The sequence below is a fragment of the Manis pentadactyla genome, chromosome 1, assembly GCF_030020395.1.
Source record: "Manis pentadactyla isolate mManPen7 chromosome 1, mManPen7.hap1, whole genome shotgun sequence".
Taxonomy (NCBI): domain Eukaryota; kingdom Metazoa; phylum Chordata; class Mammalia; order Pholidota; family Manidae; genus Manis; species Manis pentadactyla.
In genome coordinates, this window is record NC_080019.1 from 188180629 (window position 1) to 188204636 (window position 24008).

Consider the following 24008-nt stretch of genomic DNA (forward strand, 5'->3'; position numbering starts at 1 on the left):
AGTAACTGAACCCATGATTTGAAGGAAAACTGGGTGTTCAGGGTCAATTGGAAGAGATAAGGAGATAAAAATGAAGAGCAAGAAGATGCCAGACACCCATCTGACACCACCAACTTGAATACTGAGAATTCTTGAAGAGGAAACCAGAAAGGTTGAAAAGAAAGTTTCAATTTAAAGTAAGTTATGAAAACATTAGCATTCAAAAAACACCCAAGTATGTGGAGTAAAAGGGTTGATTCACCACATTCCAACTTAAATTGATGAGAGAAGCTGCCAGCAAGACCCTTTCTGACGAATCTTAAATCATCTGAATGGAGATAAAAGGCATAAAAGCATTTGGGCAGATGGAAAAAGTAAGAGAAAAAGAAGTTACCTAAAACAGAACAAAAATTAAAGCAGCTTCAGATATTCCTTCCATGACACTGAAAACTTAAAGAAAATTTAAGTACAGTTTTGCCTAAACTTAAATTGGAAAAAAGGATATTAAAAGACAATCACCAAATGATAAAGAAATGACTCATATAAGATTTTGTGATCTCAAAGAGCAATTAGTGAACACTGAAATTTACTGAAGATTATCTCAATAAAGATTATAAAATGCATTAAAGAAGATATCAATAAATGGAAAAACATCCCCTGCTCATGGATAGGAAGAATTAATATTGTCAAAACGGCCATCCTTCCTAAAACAATCTAAACATTCAATGCAATTCCTAACAAAATACCAACAGCATTCTTCAATGAACTAGAGCAAATAGTTCTAAAATTCATATGGAACCACAAAAGAACCCTAATAGACACTGCAAACCTAAGAAGGAAGAATAAAAACCTGAGGGGATTATGCTCCCCAACTTCAAGCTCTACTACAAAGCCACAATAATCAAGACAATTTGGTACTGGCACAAGAACAGATCCACAGACCAATGAAACAGACTAGACAGCTCTGATATAAACCCAACCATATATGGTCAATTAATATATGATAAAGGAGTCATGGACACACAATGGGGAAATGACAGCCTCTTCAACAACTGGTGTTGGCAAAACTGGACAGCTACATGCAAGAGAATGAAATTGGATTATTGTTTAACCCCATACACAAAAGTAAACTCAAAATGGATCAAAGACCTGAATGTAAGTCATGAAACCATAAAACTCTTAGAAGACAACATAGGCAAAAATTTCCTGAATATAAGCATGAGCAACTTCTTCCTGAGCGCATCTCCTTGAGCAAGGGAAACAAAAGCAAAAATGAACACATGGGACTACATCAAACTAAAAAGTTTCTGTACAGCAAAGGACACCATCAACAGAACAAAAAGGCATCCTACAGTATGGGAGAATATATTTGTAAACAACATAACCGACAAGAGGTTAACATCCAAAATACATTAAGAACTCACATGCCTCAACACCGAAAAAGCAAACAACCTGATTAAAAAATGAGCAGAGGATATGCAGAAACACTTCTCCAAAGAAGAAATTCAGATGGCCAATAGGCACATGAAAAGATGCTCCACATCACTAATCATCAGAGAAATGCAAATTAAAACCACAATGAGATATCACCTCACACTAGTAAGGATGGCCAACATCAAAAAGACTAAGAACAACAAATGCTGGTGAGGATGCGGAGAAAGGGGAACCCTCCTACACTGCTGGTGGGAATGCAAGCCAGTTCAACCATTGTGGAAAGCAATATGGAGGTTCCCCAAAAAACTAAAAATAGAAATACCATTTGACCCAGGAATCTCACTCCCTGGAATTTACCCAAAGAATACAACTTCTCAGACTCTAAAAGACATATGCACCCCTATGTTTATTGCAGCACTATTTACAATAGCCAAGATATGGAAGCAACCTAAGTGTCCATCAGTAGATGAATGGATAAAGAAGATGTGATACATATACACAATGGAATACTATTCAGCCATAAGAAAGAAACAAATTCTACCATTTCCAACAACATGGATGGAGCTGGAGGATATTATGCTCAGTGAAATAAGCCAGGCGGAGAAAGACAAGTGCCAAATGATTTCCCTCATTTGTGGAGTATAACAATGAAGCAAAACTGAAGGAACATAATAGCAGGACTCACAGACTCCAAGAAGGGGCTAGTGGTTCCCAATGGGGAGGGGTGTGGGAGGGCGGGTCGGGAGAGAGGGACAAGGGAATTGAGGGGTATTCTGTTTAGTACACATGGTGTGGGGGGTCACAGGGAAAACAGTGTAGCACAGAGAAGGCAAATAGTGAATCTGTGGCATCTTACTACACTGATGGACAGTGACTGCAATGGGGTATGGGTGGGGACCTGATAATATGGGTAAATGTAGTAACCCATAACATTGTTTTTTCATGTGTAACCTTCATAAGAGTGTATATCAATAATACCTTAATTAAAAAGTCCATAATACCCAAGGCAACCTAGAGATTCAAGGCAATCCCTTTCAAAATTCCAATGGCATTTTTCATAGAAATAGAACAATAAATTCTAAAATTTGTGTGAAATCACAAAAGACCTCGAGTAGCCAAAGCAATCTTGAGGATAAAGAACAAAGTTAAACATATCATGCTTCCTGATTTCAAACTTTATCACAAAGTTGTAGTAAGCAAAACTACAGCATTGGCATAAAATAGACACACAGGTCAATGGAAAAGAACTGAGAGCGCAGCAATAAACTCATGCACATAAAGTTAATTAATTTATAACAAAGAAGTCAAGAATATACAACAGAGAAAGGACAGTCTCTTCAATAAATGTTTTAAAAACTGGGAAAAAAAGATAATAAAATGCTGATCAAACTAACTATAAGTAAAATTCTTCTTAAAAATATAGAATAGTTAAAAAAATCATTTAACATCAATAATCTGAATATAAATGCACAGGTTATATTTTTTTAAACCTCAGAAATGGGAAAAGGAAGTAAAAATGCATTAAATCCCTTACTTGAAATGGAAAGCTTTTTAAAAATATGATCTCATTCTTAATTTTGATTATTACAGAAATACACATCTCAAATGATTTTTAAAATGTAAGGAGCCATTAGTAAAATTAAAACTAGAGTTCATCAATTCAAAATCTCAGAAAAGTGTAAAGGCAAAAGATAAGTACCAAGAAAAGAACAGAAAGAGGAAGAAAACTTGAAAATAAAAAAACAAAGCATAAGTATCATGGCAAAAACAAAAACTTTAAAAGATGATCAGATTTAAAAATCAAACATACTCTCTTCTCATGAGGTATGTTGAAATAAAATGACCAGATAAAGTTAAAAAGAAAGAAAGCACAAAGATTTATTACTCAAATTTTAAAAGCAGATTTTAAAAATAACAAAGTATGGCAATTTATTTCTGACAAAGTTGAGTTCCATGTAGAATATTAAACAGGACAAAGACTGGAATTTTATATCAATAAAGATAAAATTCAAAATGCATAACAATAACAAATATTTGCTGACGACCACAGCATCACAATATGAAGCAAAAATAATTAGAAATGAGTAATAATATCAAAACAAAAGATGAAACCACTATTCATAAGCAGTCTTTTAAATAAAAATTTTTATTCTTTTGAATAAAAAATTAAAATAAACCAACAAGGGGACTTTTTTTTTTAAAGCAGAAAATTATATTTGCTGGAAGGATCTTCAGGAGCTCACAGGAGCCCTGGAAAAGCAGAAGAACAGCTGTGAGAGGGGCAGCGGGCACAGGCTGGCTGGGCGGCCACATCCATGACCCAGGTCGGGGCACCGAGCCTTCCCGAGAGGACACGCCAGGCGGCTGGATGGACTCCCCGGGCACTGCGACCTCTGCTGCCCCGAGAGCCATTCCTGCCGCTGCCACTGCCAGGAAGGAATTCTCCAGTCCCTGTTCTTCCAAATGTAAGCTTGTAATGAAGTATGATACACACAGAGGAAAGTGAGGCAGTAAGTGCGGAGCTCAGGGAAGGCTCACAAAATGAATATACTGAGCGACTGCTGTCCCTGCGGAAGAAATACAACACGACTCTTTTTAAATGACTGATATTTTAAAACTAACAACACTTTTGAGGTAGGATCAAATAGGAAAGTTCACATTCAAATCTCTTAGTATCAAAAAAGAATAAAATCAAATGAACTAAACCCTCAATGCAAAAACCAAGGAAATCTTTAGGAGGGTGAAAAAAAATGTTTAATTCATGTTGTTAAACAAGCTATAGAATTAACAGATAAATCTTGGAGCTAATTCTTCAGAAAATACATACACAAACACACAACTCTAGTCACTCAAGTCAAGAAAATAAAATCAGAAAATAAAAATATACCTATGTAAATGAAAAAGTACAAATGGCCACAGGTACACAGAAGAAATGGCAGATTCTTTTTTAAAAAATATGCTTATTATGAAAACAAAAGCAAGAACAAGTATTGAAAAATTAGAAAAATTCCCCAAAATTTACCTCCAAGATGTTATAGACCATCACAGGTTTTTTAGATAAACTTTTAAAAATAAGGCATAAATCATTTTTATAATATGTAAACTACTTCAGATTATAGACAACACAGAAAGCTTACCAACACCCTTTACCTAACTGGTCTAATCCTGAAACCAAAGCCAGAAAAGAGGAAAACCAAAAAAAAAAAAGCAGGAGAAAAACCCCACAGATCAAGTTCATAACTATAGACACAAAAATTCTGAACAAAATACCAAAAGGTGAATTTCATATTACTTTATTAGAACAACCCACCTAATGAGATTTAGCCAAGAAATCCCTGGGCCACTTAATATCAGTGTATTAATATAACACGACACATCAAGGCCGGTTAGAAACAGTGTGACACTCCCAACTGTGTCCAGAGCTTCTCAAGTCAACAGTACACATACTGTCTAGATACTGAAGGGTAAAAATGATCTTCCAGAGATCCAGATAATTCTTTAAGATAAAGATCAAAATCTAAATTATCCAGCCATCTGAGATTAAACATGCATTAAGTCAAATAAAATATTCTCTGAAAAAGAGAAATATTATGCTGCAAACCATTTCCTCATCATTAGAAGCAGTTAAGAAGTCCCAGTTTCAACCAAGAAAGCCCTCCAGAGCCTCACCCTGGCTGTCAGGTCATTAGTTCATCTATTTCATGTTCATCTCACTTTCATGATTCAGTTCAAACTCACTACCCCTGGATACACTTCTACTCCCTCCCCCACCTCCTCTTGTTTAACTAATCAATCCAAAAATTTGCAAGTACTTGTCTGTGTTGGTTCCAATGTAGCAAGACAATTCTAAATTAATAAATGAGTCCCATTTCCCTCCAACAAATTGGTCCAGAGCACTCATGCACAAATACGTATACACACACGTCCAACAAGTTTTTAGGCATTTCTGGATTCCAGCACTTGCGCTTCAAGTTTTAAGAGTTGCCAAACGAATCTGTGGAACAAACGCTAAAAAGCAGCCTGCTGTCATTTTTCATCCTGATTCGGTTTCACTGGTGTAGACAGTGAGAAAACACCACTAGGCCAACCCAGGTTTCCCATTTCAATTACCCAATAGTAAAGGGTGATCTTTCAATGAAATTTTAACCCAGAGAATTTACCTTACTCAGCTAATGGCTTGAGCATCAACCCTAGCCAAGCCCAAGTAAATTTCCTTCTCTTTTAAGAGGGAACTTTCTTTTTTTTCACATTTCCTGCACCAAGTTATACTAACCAAGACCATACTGACATGGCCAGGTTCCACCCATTAACCAATTTGCCAGTCTTCATGGGAACAGAAATAGCTCTAAGGATGAAGAATCCTAACTATTGCACATATTAATTGGGAGGAAAAAAGGACTGTTATGCTTCATTTTTCCCACACTGAAATTATAACATAGATAAAAAGCCCTGAAATGCACCAAGGAATTGGCTGAAATAAGAATTCAAGGGAATGGTGATGGAAAATGGTTCATTTTATGTGTGCCTTGATGTACCTAAGGCTTAGGGTTATAAAGAGTTTGTCACTCTGATCTCTAATTGGGTTTTGAAATGGATTTTTAAGAAGGATCAGGCCACTCTTAAAAGCTCAGTTAAATAGAAAGGGGGACAGATGCAGCACGAGCAGATGCCAGTGGCTGGTCTGAGAAAAGGATACAGCACCTAGACAAGATCAGCATTAACAGCAAGACCACATTTGCATCACGCAAAAGGAATAGGAGGTTGGCACTGCTCCAGAAAACCTGAGCTGTGAAGTCAGCAAACCCAAATTATTCAATACAAATCCCCATTTTCAAAAGATGGGCCAGGTCCATAAATTTATCCACAGGCTTATCTGCTGAATGCATAGCTGCTGCCTAAATATTTTAGACATAGGGAGCAAAGCATCTACTGAGTTAAAAAGTAATTTTTATCCATCTTTTTATATCACAGAGAAATTATTGCTCACTCACACTTTAATTTGTTCTGACAACCTCATGTCAGATAACACCAAAGAAAACAAATGAAAAATGGAAAGAATAGTTAGTCTCCTATATGATATATGGTTATGCCAAAAAAGATTAGTTAAAAATCCATCTTCTTCCACCTGAATTCAAAGAATGTTTAAAGGAACTGTCAGTAAAATCATTACTAATGAAGTACCAGACAATGTGAAACAATGGTTAGAAAGGAAATTTAAAAGATAAACACAATCACAGATGTCACACATTTTTCATTAGTGAATGAAGAAACTGGAAAAGTTCACATTTTCAGAACAGCCTGCGATCATCACAAGCATCCAAAACCTCATTCGTCTTATCCAATCCCATATTCTCATCTAGTTCTCAACCTTCTCCCTGTGCTCAAACTCCTACTATGTTCTGGCACCTGACTTTAACTGTAAGCATTCCAAAGGAAATGACTGTAATTCTCCACCCAAACAACCAAATCCCAAACCTGCTTTCTTGGCTAGCATTGTCTATGATATGTATAATAAAGCAGCCATCTTCAAATTACAAACTGTCATCACGCACCCAATTCTCGGAGGCATCCCAAAATGCCACCCAGGGGCCACAAGAAGATAGGTTCACTTGTGAAGGGATTGGGGCTTAAAGAGATACACCCAAGTGTACATCTGAACGCTGAGCTCTGGCATGGGGAGGGGAGGGCAGCGAAAATCACAAAGTGGACATGGAATGGTGAAGGACCTGGCAATGTGGTAGTTTGCAAACTGGCTTTCAAATGATTCCTTTGTCTAGTAACTTGATCTTTTTCACTGGGAAAAAGCCTGACATTTCTTCCAAAGAACACTGGGGAGATAACCTCAGACAGAAGAAAGAACAAGAATTTACCAACAAGAATTTACCATCCCCTAGACTTCTTCTACAACATTACAGTCTGTTTCTTTTTACAGTCCATGTCAACTTGAGAAGCCAAATGACCATCCAGTGGCTCAGTCCACCCAACTTTCCTTCCTACTGAAAGAAGCCTAGGTGATGGCCGACACCACCCTTCCCTGTTTGCTTGGCATTGATGGGAGGAGCAGTTGTATCTCATACTTGGGCTGAAATGGATGAGTGACTGGAAATCGGTTAGCTCAGTAGCTACAATTCCTGAAAATTATCTTTAAAAAAAACTCAACAAAGAAGCCAAAAAAAATCTTCATGGTGAGGTATTATCACCCATAAACCAGCTCAAAACCATTGATTTCTCTTTTCTAGTTGCACCAAATGCCAAGAACCAAAATCACAATAGTTGTGAGATTGTTTAGTGAGAGCTCAAAGATGTACCAACCCAAGCTTGGAACTTCACCTCTAGATCCATATGAATAATATTCCTAATGTATTGAGTAAATTTTTAGTAAGAAGTAATATAGCCCTTATTTCAATGATGGGCAATCAAGATAACTTTGCTTTAAGTAAAACCCAGAAAGCCAAAAAACTAACATATTTATGAAGTAGGGAAGGAACTCTGCCAAGTATGGAGATCTAGGTCTAGACCAAGACTTAGATGAAAGAGGGTCCAGGTTTTCCACTATGCCCTCCTCCAGAAATCCAACCAGTACTAGTTCTAGGGGATCCAAGATCCTGTGTGGCAAGAATGTGAGACTCAGGGGGACAGCATCCTTGCTAGGAAGGAGTAGGGCAGGGCTCCAATCCCAGAGGGAAATCAGTGTGAAAACTGGGAGCTAAGGCAGAAGGGTCACCCAAGCTTTCAGGAAAGAGAAGAAGGTAAAATAAGCCACATATGGCCACTGAAGTTTGAGAACCACTGACACAGATCAAAGAAGAGAACAAAAGGGGTCTCTGTCCATAGAAGAGTCAGCATCCAAATCAACCCACACTGTAGACAATAGCAGTCCGCAGGGATGAGCGGGAGACCAGTGGAAGTGCTCCTGCTTGCTGGAAGGACTTACTCCATTCATTTCGAGTATTGAGCTTCTAAACCTATCATGCGTTAGTAGTTGCGGTCACATTGTGAGATCTAAATAAGATAATTGCAGAACGTCATCCTAGGACAGATAGATAAAGTGAGTTATTAAGTTACAAGTACACACACACACACACAGCAATTCTGTTAAGTCAATGTTATAAGTGGGTCGATTGCCTTTCCTTGTTTAGTCCCGTAATTAACAGATGCCAAAACATATTTCCCTAAAATCTTTTTGCAAAATGTTAGCTTTGTTGAAATGTACAATTCTAAATATATTTACTGAAGAGCAATATGAATCTTATTAAAAAATCAAGGGCCATCTTGTGCCCAAAGAATCATTATGCCATCAGGCTAAGGATCTGAAGAAAGGGCACATGAAGATATATCCTGCAAGGAAGCAAAAAGAATGCTGACTTAGTAAGGTGGAGAGGCTGAAATATGATAACAGATCTATTGCCTTAATTAAACTAAACCAACAGTCAGAATATTTGGTTTGCATAATTTTCCAGATGACATTTTAACTTCGTATGTGGGTCCTCTTGAGGCAATATGGCTTCTATAAATCTTCAATCATAAGAACCGAAATGAGTGATTCTGTCAAATTTTGCCTGGGTTCTTCCCACTTAGCTCTGGCTTCCATCTCTAAAATGAACTTTCTCTCTTACATTAACAGCCTTCGCTCCTTGCACAGCTGCTTGCCTCTGGTCAGCCCTCTCCCATCCGAGCCTGGTCTTCCTCCAGCTCCACTGTATCAACAAAAAGGTCCCACCCACTCCAGTTAACTCACTTAAAGAGCTGGATGCATGTCTTTCCCTTACCTCCATATCCAAGCTATCACCAAGCCCTGCTGTCTGCTCTGGGGAAGAGCCCACACTGGCATCGCCTCACCTGGAGCGCCACCGTCCTGGTCCAGGCCATTGACATCTCCCACATGGACTATTGAAATACCTCCTTAATCATGTCCACTCTTGCTCCCTACTGACCTGTTCTCTACAGAGCAGCAGAATGATCTAAAGTGAAAATATGTCACCTACTTGACCCTTTTACTTACGCCCCCTTTCTTCCAGAATCATGATGGAATCCCTCCCCTACTTGCCTGGGATGTTCCTCATGATCTGACCCCTACCACCTGCTCAAGCTTCAACAGGGGTCCCTTACCCCAACTCACCACATCCAGTCACCCTCAGACCTGCAAAGGCCCCAGCTCCGTGGCTTTTCAGGAGCATCCCACCTCCATGGCCCTCAGCCTGGGGTGCCTACCCCCAACTTGCAGGAAGTCTGAACCCTCCCTGCACCTCCAGACTGCCTCCCTTGTTACACCCCTTCACAATGCGATCAGTAGAACAACAGCCTCCAAAGATGCCCATGACTGTGTCACCTTACATGGCAAAAGGGACTTTGCAGCCATGATTAGAGATGAGGACACTGCTGTGGATTAGCCAGGTGAGCCAGCTGTGATCACATGAGTCCTCAAAGCAGAGAACCTTTATCGCCTGTAGGTAGAGAAAGATGTGAGGACAGAAGGCTGGTCAGAGGAAAGTGACTACAATGCTGACTTTGAGTGTGGAGGAAGGGCCATGAGTCAGCAAAGGTTGGCGTTCAAGGAAACTGAATAAGAAGCTGGAAATTCAAGGAAATGGGGTTCCCCCCGGGGGCCTCTGCAAGGAAGGTTGTCATGCCCACAGCTTGACGTTAGCCCAGTGAGACCCATGTTGGATTTGTGACCTACGTGAGTTTCAGATACTAAATGTGTTGTTTTAAGCCACTAAATTTTAGGTAATTTGTTATAGCAGTGCTAGGAAATTAACACACATGATATTTATGGTATTTGTCATCTCTCTAATATTAGTAATTATTTATGTCATGTGGTGGTTAAAAAACACAGGCCCTGGGGTCAGACAGCCCGGGTCAAGCTCCTGCTCCCCAACTCATGCCAGGTGCCTTCGGGCAGTTAGCTAACAGACATGCTAAGCTTCCACCCCCTGATCTGGAGGAAGGGGAAAGCAGTGCTCACCTCCACGAGTGGTCATGAGAATTCAGTAATGTGAAGAAGTACTCAACATAACTGGCACAGAGCAAGCCTTCAGTAAGTGTAAGCCACAGTCAGTATTATAACTGTTAGCTGTGTGACTGTTTCTTTTCCCCCATGAGGCTCTACACCCTGTAAAGGCACCATGAGTTTATTGTTCACTGCTGTATTTCCAGATATAAGCACAGGGCCAGATGGAGTAGGTATTCAACGTAGGAAGGAATGGATGAACGGATGGGTTTATATGTAACCTACTTTAGGTACCAAGCATAGAGACATGATGCACCCAGTGACTTCAACAGTATGTACTGAGCAGCTGCTTTGTATGCTAGACATGATGCCTACTGCTGATAAATAGAAAAGAAAAAAACAAGTGCCCCGTATTGTCTCTGAGCTTACAGCAGCCCAGGGTTCTCACTAGGTACCTACAGGGTGACAGCCCTGGGCAGCACACACCGAGCATCATGAAGGTGCCAAAGCCAGGGGACACCTCAGAGTATAAAAGAGGAAATGATCTCATCTATTCTGGGTGATCTGGGAAGGTTTTCTGGAGGTGATGAGGTATGAGAGAGTCTTTGGGTTCAGGTAAGATGTCCATTGACAAGAACAAGAAGGAAATCATTCTGGGGGCTGGTAAATGGCTTTAGCAAAGGTACTGAGATAGGCAGATGGACGGTGCATTTAGGCTTGCTGTAACTCTGGTAAATAGGGGACAAAATAATAAGCTTATAAGAGTAGGTTTGGGTCGGTTTTCTGATGGCCTTGAACACTAGGGAAGAGAAGGTCATGCACGATTTCTGATCCAGGGAATAACAGTGAAACAAATCTTTAATACAAAGGCAGGACTGGGCTGGACAAACAGCTGTCCTGTCTGGCACAGCATGTCAGGGTTCAGTTCCTAGTTTTAAAACATGGTAGGAAAACTAGATGGTAAGAAGTTACTGATCTTCACCTTAAAAACCTCTTTGGAATTTGTTGTTTCCAGGGTGCAACCTGAATCCTTACCCTTGACAGTGGGCATACCTCCATCTGCCTTGTTTCCTAACCTGGTTAACAATCACTTGCTCTCACTGGCGCCTGCGCTCGGCAGCTTTGCTGTTGTAGGTTCCCCCAGTGAACAGATGGCAGTGGCCCTCCCAGGGGGCAAGCATGTCAGTCATCAGCTCCTCACAGTGCAGTTTCCAGTGTCAGGGAGACTGTCCTCATGCGTTGACAGCAGAATGAAGGTAAGTCAGGTCTTCAGCATTCCTTGCAAGAACCCCAAAATCTTAGTCTGTGGGTGATAACCCTTCCCCCTGGACATAGACCACCCCCGGAAAAAGTGAATTCTGTCCCATCAGTGGCTGACACAGACATGAGGACCAAACCCAGGCGTATCTGAGGAATCAGCTCTCAAACAAGAGGGACAGAAGACCTTTCTCCATGCCTGCTTTGTGACCCCAAACTCTATCATAACACATGCACCCCAGAAAAGCATCAAACTGGGATTTATTTCTATTACAAATAGTTCCCAAATATTTCCCAAATGGTTTCTGAAATCAGTCATGTGCTCTTTATAAAAGTTTTAAATGTTTCCAAACTCTTTCAAAATTTATCATGATTGATACACATTTTTGAGTTCAGTATTACCGCTCATGTCACATTTTCACCTGATTTCCAATCTTTCCTGGTATCCTCGATTAGTAAGGCACTTGATTTTCTCTTTTAGTGAGGGCCTTTGAATGTAGCAAAATGTTGAAATGATTCATCAGTCATAAAAAGGACTTCAAAGGGATCCAAGTTAAACTTCAGGATTCTAAAGCACATACTAGACAGACAACCTCTCATATTTCAACTTGAGGACAATAAGCCTAGTGGAGAATTTTGCTAAAAACGCCTAATGAGCATGTTAGTCACATCTAAAAATCATCTGTTGTCCACATGTTCAAATTCATATATACATATAGTATGTGCATTGCATCCAACATCCATTTATTATGTGGCAAGATAGAGTTTAGGCTGTCCATTTGCGCTGATCTATCCCCTGAACATCAGAGACCATTGTGAAAGAGAAGTAAAGCGAATTCCTAAGGGCAGGAGCCAAGCATCACCAAACCAGAGAAAGGGCATGGCACGGGGTCAAGCTTTGTCTATACCACCTCCACTTGGAAACATAAAGTTGAAATCCATCAAATGAATGTTCTTAACTCAACAACTCAAAAAACACTTTTCTGTCATCCTGTCGTATAAACTCTGCCTTATGTTTACAAAGCAACTAAATGTTTGACTGGATTCAGTTTTTAAAAAGACAAAAGATATTCATACTATATGTTTAGCATTCATAAAGATTTAGAAATAATGATAGTGAAGATTTTTAAATGATCACACAATCAAAACAATTTTTGGTAGATCTTTAAAGTTCTCATCACAAGCAAAAGAAAATTTTGTAGCTATGGATGGTAACAATTGTTAAATAGTCTTCCTGTGGTGATCATTTCAAAATATATACAAATATCAAATCATTAGGTTGCACACCTGAAATATGACATTGTATGATAATTATACCTCAGTAAAAAAAAAAGGAAAAAAAGAGGAAAGAACTCTCTTTTTGAAATATATATTTAAAGTACATGGTCTTCCATTTCCACAATGGATTTAATGAGTGGTTGCTAAGTGAAGTATTGAGGAGAACAGCAGCCATGAAAGACATCCCTGAAGCTCAAAAGAAAATAGATATTTAAGTGCCATTTATGCTGGGCTGAGAGTGAGAAATAGCAAACTGAGGGAATAAGGGCATCAAGAGTATTAAGAGTGCCAGGAAAAGACAGTCTGTTCTCACTGGGGGACCAGGAGGGTCTTCACAGGGCAGTTCCATTTAAATTAGGTCTTGGAAGGTTAAGTTAAGTAGGATGTCTGCCCGGGGAGAAGTCCCTAAACAGCACAGCCATAGGCCAGAGCACAAAAAGGACGGCGTGGCTCCGTGGCAGCTGGCACTGGGGACAAGGGGGTGGGCAGACATGCCAGGACCTGCTGCAAAATGGTAGAGTCCGATTGTAAAGGGCTCCAAATGCCATGCTAGGGACTTGAGATGTTTCCTTGCCGAAAATGGATGCAGGGAAAATTCTGAACAAAGAGGTATTTTAGAAAGAATGAATCCAATGGTAAGGAGGACTGCATGAAAATTGGAAAAAATGAGGAGGGAAGATTCACTAAGAGTGTACCTGCTTGCACAAAAATAGGGTGGGCTTCTATCTGAAAAGCAATAGTGGAGACCAGAAACAGAATGGGGAAAAATTCAGTAGTAAGTCAACATTTGTTAACTGGTATCACTGGGCAGTGGGTGGGGACGGGGGGCGGGGGGTGGCAAAAGATGATTCAGAAGCTTCTAACTGGAATTGATGGACAGACTAGGGTGGAATTAAGGAAGACAGAGAACACAAGTGACAATGCAGGTTTGGGAAACAAATACCGAATGTTTCCTGTTTTAAAAAGTGATGCCTGATTTGAGTCTCAGCATCTTCAGGTTCACTGGCTAAAATGGAAAAGAATAAAAGGGTCACACTCTAGCAAGAGGGGAAAACATGAGCAAAGCCACAGGGGTGATGGTCTGGGGTTGTCAAAACAGGCAGGAAGGGAGGACGTTCGTGTAAAGTAGGGCCAAGTAACAGGAATGGCAAAGAGAGGCCAATGTGAGAAATATTTAGGAGCCAAAATCAATAACCTCTGATGAGGCAGAGGATAAAGGAGTGGGGGGTGAGGGGTGGTCGAGAACATATCTCAGCTTTCAAGCTTAAGTGACCCCTGGGATTTTGCTCCCACAATGAAATAGAAAATAAATGTGAAGGAGACAAATCAGGGGAAGATGACTGAGGCTATTTTGACAGTGCTTAGTTTAAGGGGCCTGGGAGACTCTGGGGGCCATACCCACCCAGAGACAGAGAAGCAGAGCTGAGCCCAGGAACATAAAGAGCCCGTATAATGATGAAGGCATCAGGGCGTTACCATGCAGGTGGTAAGTAAAACCAGGCATGTGATGGCATCACTTGGAGAGAGCAAAGAGAAAGAGATTGTACATGTCTCTCTCTTCAGACAAGGGAATCAAAGACTGAGCACCATTTAGATTAGAAGAAAAGAAACAGTCCCCTGAAATTAGTGTCATAAAGAGGTGTCCATATCATAAGCCCAAACAGAATTGACGACTGTCTCAAAGAGCGAATCACAGCCTCAGGCTGCTTATACTCCACCACCAACTTCAATCACCTGGTTGAGCAAAAATTTTGCCTTTCATTAATTCCTGCAGGTGAGTGGAAATATCTTTTAATTACCACCAGGATACCTAGAAAGAACCTTCCTCCTTCCCTTACCCACATCCCATTTTAATCAACGCTTCACACTTCAAACATTCCATGTAGTCGGCAATCTGAGAGACAATACCAGGTATAGAAGAGATACAGAAATATCCATCTGATGCTCTACCTGAAGACAAGAGGGTTCCTCATCCTGGGACCCTATTAATAAAAGTGGAAGCGTTTAAGTGCCCTTCTTAACAAAAACCTTACTTTGGGAAACTACGACTATCTTATTTAACAGAGCTGGTGAAATCACACCAGGCTGACTTCCACCGGGATTCATCCACTGAGCTTTTGTGCATTCTGGCTGAGCATTTGCGGACTCTCTTTTCGAGATTTGCGTAAGTGTAGGAAGCTAATGACATCATTTACATGGGGGCTCTCGGTAGAGCTGACACCACATTTAACAGAAGCCTGAGAATCGCAGCAACTCAGTCAGCTCAAATAGGCACGGCGGCCAAACATGATCTGCCAGGAATTCTCCCTCCTGGAGCTCTGTAATATAATCAACATCTAGAATCTTTTGGTCTTCAATTATTAAATGGAGCGACTTAAGTAACCAAAGTCAAATAACGTCACAGCCTTGCTGAGCCCCATCGTCACAGAAACACCCAATAGTACAACTGGTAATACTGGTCCTGCCTCCAAGGCCAGGAGAGGGAAGGTAAACAGAGTCACAGGCCTCCTTTAACCCTTAGCTACAGGACGGAGTGGCTCACTCATGGCTTCCCTCCCCGAGTTTTCCATCTCTCCGGCCCCCTCTGCCCGCCTGCCACCCCCCTGGGAAGGTTGTGTCCTTCTTTCATTTCTTGTGTCAGATTTCGGGCTGACACGTGGTAATTGATTCGGTTGCTGGTTAGACGGGTGTTAAGTGGGAGGGATGAAGTTACAGTGAAAACAAATAGCACTTCATGAGTCTGACCTTTCCTCTTTGGGGCTTTTGTTGTGGCCGGCTTGGGATGTGCAGTTCAGGAACTGCAGAGCCCACTGTGTCCGCGCCTGCAGGCCCCCGGACTCACCTTCATCAGCTGCCGATGCGCCCATGACAGCTAGATCGTGTCAGTGTCACTGCTGGCGTGATGACAGCCCAGTGGCAGGTGGAGGCTCCAATTCACACCTGAGAACTGGTGTCTGAGAGACAGAGATGCCTGAGCATGGCCTGAGCCTTCTTGGATAGCGTAACTTTGTGGAAGAGGCCTAGGCTCCAGAGAGAATAAGAGTAACACCTCTAATGACAGTACACCTGGTCCAGGTGCCACTTTCAGTTTGTGGCACTAGTTCAGCATCCTGCTCCATCTGCCTAAAGGACACATCGGCACTGAGCCTTGCTCCATATGAAATTCAAGGTAGCCCCAATGAAACAAATACTTCTGGGCTACTGTCACAGATGTCCTCTGCACCTCCCAGATCCCACTTCAAGACGGAAGGGTGCATCCCCCCCAGGGCTGGGAGGGCCGTCCATCCTCTGCAGATGCTACCCTTGCTGGAGGGAGCCACGTTGCACAAGATCACACCCTCTTCCTGCAACAGTGGGAACCCAAAAACGGATGAACAGGTCAGGAGCATGATAGCCTGACCCTCCTGCTCCAGCTCAGCATGACGCGGAAGGCCACCCAGCTTCCCCCAGGATAGCAGCAGCATTGTCCAGCTACTCCTGTCCCGTCCTTCCTTCTTGGGTGACAGGAGTGCCCCCTAACAAGCATCCAGCATGCTCAAGTTCCCCTCCGAGCCTGCTTCCCTGGAACCCACCCCAATGCCAGGAGTGATGCGAGGAAGGGGAAGCTCTCCGATAGGATTTTGGAGCTGGATCACCCAGTGCCCCACAGCAACGAGGACCTCATCACACAGCCCTTGGCTCAAAGCAGCAGTGAAATTGGGTTGACTTCCACTATAGTGAGCTGGGGTGGTGAAATGGGATGTACTGGGACAGGAAATGCAGGCTGGTGCTAAGCACGAGCTCTTTGGGAAATACCTCCAGGAAAGAGGTGAAACTGGATGGCTAATGCTGAGGGCTGTTGATGTTTGAGGGGATGGCAGTGAAAGTCTGAGGACATGAACCACCAATTGAATGCAGAGCATGAAAGCCTGAGGCCTCCTTGCCAGCATGTGAAGAAACTCTGTCACTTGTTTTCAACTTGCAGAGAAAGCTAAGCATCAGGTCCAGGACATAGTCATAAAAATAGCAGAGCTCCGCAGAATCTTAACACCCGACCAGGCGGTTCTGCTAGGGCCAACCTCAGCGCTCCTAGTGGAAAAGAATGACAACCTGGGATACAGGGTCACACCCTCCAAACTTGAATCCCTAGAGCCCCCTGAACTCTCTGAAACTCCAGAAGAAGCCACTCTCCCGATTGAGAACCAGCACCTCCCCTTTTCTTGAAGACACTGTGCACAGACTACCCCACCTCAAGATACACACACCAGGATCTGTCCCCTCCTTCCCTCTGGCCGCTAGGCCAGTAACTAGCAGTAGGTCACAACATAATGAGCCCGGGGAAAGCTGGCTTTCTGAGGGAGGAGTAGCACAGACCCTAAGGGGCTGCAGGCTCTGGGCCTATACTGGTGGGAGGCAGGAGAGGATGGAGGGGCTGGAGCCCCGGGGCATTGAACCAGGTGCAGAACACAGCTGGATAAGGGAGAGTTTATCAGCATGGGATGCGATGCCTCTATCAGTTTGCTCAGCCTGCCATAACAAAGTACCTGAGTCCGGGTGGCTTAAATCATGGAAAGGTATTTTCTCAGTCCTGGAGTCTAGGGTTCGTTCCTTCCGAGGCCTCCCCTTGGCTTGTGGATGGCTGCCTTCTCCCTGTGTCCATCCAGGAAGATATGAGGTCTTCCCTCTGTGTGTGTCTGTATCCTGATCTCTTCTTATAAGGATATCAGATTGGTTCAGGGTCCACCCTAATAACCTCATTCTAATTTAATTATCTCTTTAAGACCCTATCTGCAAATACAATCACATTCAGATACACTGGGGGGTTAGGGCTTCATCAGTGTATGAATTTATGGGTGGGCACAATTCAGCCCATAACAGCACCCCAACAAGAATTCCAGGAGGTGGAGTTAATGTGCTGCTGGGGTGGCCCTCCGACACCTGGAATAGGGTCACACCTGGAAGTTCCAGAACTGCCCTGATGGACAGTGAAGGAAAAATCAACAGGAATGGGGAAGTGGGCAGCTAGGGTAAACTTACCATGTAAGGCCAGAAACCTCCGCAGAGGTTGTTCCATGGGGAGTCCCAGAGGGGGTCCCACTTACTGAAGCAATGAGGAGTGCACTGTTGAGAGGCATCAGCCCCACTGACAGTCTCATGGGTGACATTCTCTGTAGGGCAGGGCTGACACCATTACAGAAGCAGGCCCACTGGTAACTGGGGATTAGAGGACAAAAGTACTAGAGACCAGGCGGCTATGCTCAGCTATCAGAAGCAGACAGACAATTACCCTAATGAATGGCAAGGTCAGAGTGCATCCATGGGGGTCACCCAGGCAGAGATAAGAGATGGCAGAGAACAGCACTCTCAGAGGCCAGGCACAGCAACCAAGCAAAATACTGGCCAGTCTATCCCATCCCAGGAGTCAGCCATGGTTGACCAGGAAGCTGGGTGAGTTAATGCACCCCACAGCCATTACCCCAGTCCCCAAATGTATGACAGTTGCAAATGCTCACACAGGTAAGAGCTAGTGGAGTGAGAAAGGCCAAGGAGAAGCTTCTAAAACTGCCTCCTACCCCAGCCAAGACAGAAAATCAAAAACAATATCATATCCTGGGGTGGGAGAAAGGGGAGGTTTGCATTTTAAAGCTTAGAACTACCTTTAATGACCTACATGGTGTGGCCCCTATCATATCACCATTTAATTAATCAATCTGGTCCCTGCAGAAATCAGACAGGTCCTGGAGGATGACAGACTCCCAGAAACTGAAACAAGCAGTGGCCCACAGCTGGCACTCAGGCCCCTTGCCAGACAGTGTATCCGTACTTAAGCCCAGACTCAGGTACCTGGAACACAGCCTCTGATCTGGGGACTGTGTCCTTTTCATCCCTATCAAAAAGGAGGTTCAGAAACAGTTCACATTCACTCAGAATGGGCAAAGGTATTCTCTTACAGGGCCGACCCACGCTATGTTAACTCTCCCGTCTCTGTCATAATTTAGTCTGAGGAGACCAGGACCGGTTGGACATCTGCAGACCAACACCCTGGTGAGGACATCATGAGAATCAGACCTGATGAGCAAGAAGTGGGAAGTATACTGGAGGCCTTTGTAAGTCAGACTCATGCAATAAAGACAATGGGAAACAACCCCCTGAAGACCCAGGGGCCAGCCACCACGGTACGCTCTGGAAGGGTCCAGGGTCTGGGGCCCAGCCAAAGTAAAGACAAATTATTGTATCTCACCCCATCTAAACCAAGACTGTAGAGCAACACCCAGTGGACCTTTTGAGTTCTGGACATTAATTCCATATTTGGGGATATTGCTCACATCCATATAACAGGAGACACAAAAGTTTTGAATGGAAGTCAAAATAGAAAAGGTTCTGCAAAAGGTCCAGGCTGCAGGGCAAGTGGCCCTGTGGCTTCAACCCTATGATCCAGCAGACCCTGTGGCATCAGAAATATTGGTGATGGAAAAAGAGATGGAGATTTTGACAATCCACATTGGGAAAATCACAACTCAGGCACTTAGAGTTCTGGAACACAGCCATGTCAACTACAGCAAATAACTGCACAACTTAGGAAGAAGCAGCTCTTAGCATGCTACTGGAGCCTGGGAGAGATGAATATACAAGACCCTGAACACCACGTAGCCAGTCATCCATGACGAGCCAGGTTCCATCACACCCATAAAGCCACATGGTTGGGCAGGCCTTTGTAAGATGTAGGTGGTACATTCAGACCAATAGCATAAGCAAGCTATACAAGCAGGTATCCCAGACACTCACGTCATTCACCCCTGATGCATAAGTACCTCTCCTTAGCTCATACCTACTGCCACGTGGAATGTCTACTATGACCAGTTGATGGAGGAGGAAAGGGCCCAAGCTTGATTTACCCACAGGTCAACTGAATATGAGGGTATAAGCTGGAAAAAGCCAGTGGACACAGTACAGCCTCATTCATGAGGTAGCCTCGAAAGATGACAGTGAGAGGAAACCGTCCTACTGTACAGAGTTTGGATGGCACACTCCCTGAGGGAAGGGGAATTGGGAATTGCCAGTGTGAACACAGCGTTAGCTTCTCACACCTGGAATACACTTGGGTAGACAGCGACACCCCTGGATAGTCTGCGCCACTGGTCCCCAGGTCTAGCTGAGCATAAGAATCACATGAGAAGTTGTTAAAGAAAATAGATCCCTAAGCCCCAACCCAAAATCACTGAAATAGACACTCCAGATGTAGAACTTACAAATCTGTATTTGAAATGAGATCCTTAAGTGATTTTGTCACGGCTAGTCCTTGAACTGGTATTTGGGAAACGTTTGTCTAAGGTATTAGCAATGCCACAGTGCAGAATAAAAATCTTGATAATAACTAATTCTAATAAACACATAACTAATTCCGTTTGGGTCCTCATTCTGCGACAAATACATGTATCAAATCATCACCTTGCACACTTTAAAATTACACAGTGTTATATGTCAATTATATCTCATAAAGCTGGGGAAAAACACAACAAATTTTTTTAAAAAGCAAACACATATAACCCTATGCTTTAATATAATTAAATTCTTAATTAGCACAGCCACTCTATGAGATACATTATTAACCCCAATTCGCATTAAGAAGTGTGAGTTAAGTGACTTACTTACAGTCATATAGCAAACGAATGATAGAGGCAGTATTTGAACTTAGTCTGACTCTACAGTCCCTGTACTTAATCATGATGCCATACTCAAAAAGGCAGTCTAGCAAAGAGAAGGAGGAAGAAGTCTATAATCCACAAAGCACGTACAGACTGTACGGGCCAATTCCTGTATTTACCTTAAATGAAGACAAACCGGTCTCCAAATTCTCCAACTTCAATGTCAGAATCCATTTACAATAGCATATGAGCGCCACCTAGTGGCTAGATAAGCCTGCTTGAAGAGAAACTGCTCTAAGCAAAATCAGCTAAGAACAAATTATTAAAATTTAGTAACTGCTAATTTCTAACTCCAGAATGAATGAATTCCAATTCCAGAAGGATGAATTTCTTGAATTTCAGAAAACATTTAAAAAATATAGTGAGGATATAAAAATGAGAAAAAAATCCAAAAAATGGGTAAAGTCAGTAAAAGCCCTAGGAATGATGCCAGTGCAAGGATTTTTTTCAAAGAAAAGACAATAGTATTAAAACATACAAGAGAAAAGGCAACATGGCAAGTCATTTTTAAGTTCATATCCTTACAATATTTTATTGCAGGCATCCACTCAAAATTTTTCATGACTACCTACCTTTCCTAGGAGTTCTTAATCCAGCACCCATCTACCTGTCCAGGTATTAAGATACCATCTGTTCCCATCTCTGTCTCACGAGACCTCATGGCTCCTTAACAAAATGAAAAGTGCTGGAAGCTCGGAAACCCACTACTTGTCTCCTGGTTTTGTGAGATTCATCTTTGTCTCATGATCCACTGAACCCAGATACAAGGCAGAACCGTGTGGAATTCACTCAGTGGAAACCAGTTTGTTATGTGAGAGCAGGGAGGGAAAGAAGGTAGCAAGGGCCATGAACAGGAGATGGGGTGAGGGTCTCAGGAGGCATAACCCAGGGCCTGAGCCAGGGGACAACAGAGTCAGCAGCAGGCAGGTGTTTCCAGGAACAGAGCCTGACTTCTGCAGCCTCTGAGGATCTTTCCAGGGCCTCGCAAGCATTGGGGTTCATCCCGCAGGTCCTGAAAGTTCCCATCAGCTTCAAATAGAAACACAATAGCTCTTCAGCGGGATTTATTTTGGAGATGAATGTCCTCCTGATATGGATGAACCTCAAAAACATGCTAAGGAAAAAAGCAAGACACAAAAGGCCACATACTACATGACTCCAGCTGTGTTGTACAGCCAGCATAGGCAAATCCACAGAAGCAGAAAGCAAATCGGTGGTTGCCAGGGGCTGTGGGGATGGAGGAATGGAAGAGAAACTGCTTAATGGGTAAGGGATTTACATTGCAAGGATGAAAATATCCTAGAAACAGAGAAGGGTGTTGGTTACACAAAACTGCAGATGTACTAAGTGCCACTGACCTGTCCACTTTAAAATGGTTCATTTTATGATATTTGAGTTTCACTTCAATAAGAATATAGATATACTTCCTTCTGTAGCCAAGCCCAAAAATATCACAGATAAAAACTCTTTCGTCTCAGGAGCTCAGACCAGGTATTTTAAATTTTGAATATTCAGTGAGCAGGATTCATAAGATTCAGTTAGGGTCTCAGGCCACCTTCCAAAGCAGGGAGGTAATTACAGCCCTCTGTGTGAACAGGGTCTGATGGTGAATAGGGGGAGATGAAAAAAGATGGTACCTGACTCTCAAGGAGGGGCAAGATAGCTTATCTTTAGCAGCAAAGCTGTTCTAAAAAGAAGCTAGAAAATCAGCCTCTCCAACTTCAGATCAGTGCTGTTTGACAGGTTTGATGTTCAGATGGCTGGGATAGGTTTCCTGACAAGAATCAGAGAGGTTTGGCCATACCTCTGGGAAGCTCCGAGTTTCAGGATCCTGGGGCACAAGAAAGCCAGAGTCTGGAAGAATCCAGCACCTCATCTGTGGAGCTCCCTCCCAAGAAGCATCAGAAGGCAATCAGTAACTGGCCGACAAGCACAAATTCCAGACACACACCCAGTTAATGGAAACCACACACACACACCAACAAGAGATATTTTCTACCTGCCAGTGACAATCTGGAATGGGAGAAGCAGACGGAAAATAGCTGCCGGGGTTTTATTCCAAATACTCTACATCTAAGGGGGAATTGAGTTTCTCGAAAATAAAGCCTTGCTGTTTACAAACACACTGTTTTTGCCAAAAGGAATTCTTTATTTTAGGTGCTTTGGGAAAACGGCAGAGTCCTCGGGTTTGGGGCCAAAGACGCCAAAATGTTGCAATCCTAAACGTTTGGCAGTGACAAAAACATGTTTGCAAGTGGAAAGTTTTCAGTGTGGGGCTTGTCGTGTTGTTTTGTTTGGGTGGGTGTTTGTTTGCTTGCTTAGTGCCGGAGGATTTCCTCTGCCTCTTCCCAGAACCAGGGAATGGGGGTCGGCACTCCATTTGGGATGTTGGCCCCATACCCCAACTTATACATCCTGTGGGGCTCGAGGCAAAAAAAAAAAAAAAAACAGAAAACAATCCACTAAAGCTTAGGAATCCACTGTTTACCTAATTTTGAAGCTAGTATGAAGGCCTGGATACTCGTATGGGCTACCATGAGGAGCTCTCTCTCCATCCTGTGGGTTTTAAGCAGATGGAGTAGATTTCTGCATTTCCATTTCTGATTAACCCAGTTTGTTCCTGTATCTCCACCAGGCCACATTTCTCTCTGTCTCCATCTTTCCGTGGCTACTTCCCATGCTGAGGTAGCTGATTGATATATTAACATTGGATTCCTGACTATTAGAATTGGACTTCGAGAGAAGACCAGCCCAGAAGAATGGAGACACAAAAAGCGTGGAATTCCCAGATAGCTCGCTTCATTCTCACAGAGCAGGGACAGTAGTCTTGAAAAGCCAGCCTGCTGAGTTATAAGACCCAGTACTTTGGAACTCACAGGCTGGGCCTGGTCCCTGGTATAAAGCACTGCCAAGGGGACAGAGAGGGTGGGATTGCCCCCCAGACCCTGGACAAGGACAGGCAGGGGGAGCAGGTGTGGGGACAAACCTGAGCCCCATTCGGTCCTGTGCATGTTCCGGAAAGTTCTGGGCACACGGGCCACTGCTGTGGCTTGGATCTCTCCCGGGTGGGGGGGGACTGCCCGCTGACAGCGGCTGCCCGTCACCCATCACCGTCCACAGAGTGACATCCCTCCGGCCTCTGATTCTGAGCACTTCACACCCAGAGAACACAGAACTGGCTGCTGCTTTGCTCCTCTCCTCCGCCCCGGCCCACGCCAGCCCAGTTCTCCGCCTGACTGGCCTTTCATGATAACCACAGTCTGAGTCACTCACACAAGATTCTTGGCATCTGCTTGGCTGTCTCCATCTCCCCCGTAGCTCATCTGTTGCCAAATGCCATGGATTCTACCTCCCCGGTGTCTTTTCCATCCATCCCTGGTTTTCATTACCACTGCCACCTCCCCAACACGAATCCGTGTAACCTT

The 24008-nt window shown here is 43.0% G+C and overlaps 1 long non-coding RNA gene across 1 annotated transcript in view; it reads right to left on the reverse strand.

Moving 5' to 3' along the window:
* Nucleotides 1-23556, reverse strand: part of LOC130684247 (uncharacterized) — a 154530-nt gene extending 130974 nt beyond the window's left edge. Inside the window, exon 1 of the long non-coding RNA XR_008998436.1 lies at nucleotides 22388-23556. This is a non-coding gene — a long non-coding RNA (uncharacterized LOC130684247). The remainder of the gene's footprint in view (nucleotides 1-22387) is intronic.
* Between the last annotated feature and the right edge of the window lie 452 nt (nucleotides 23557-24008).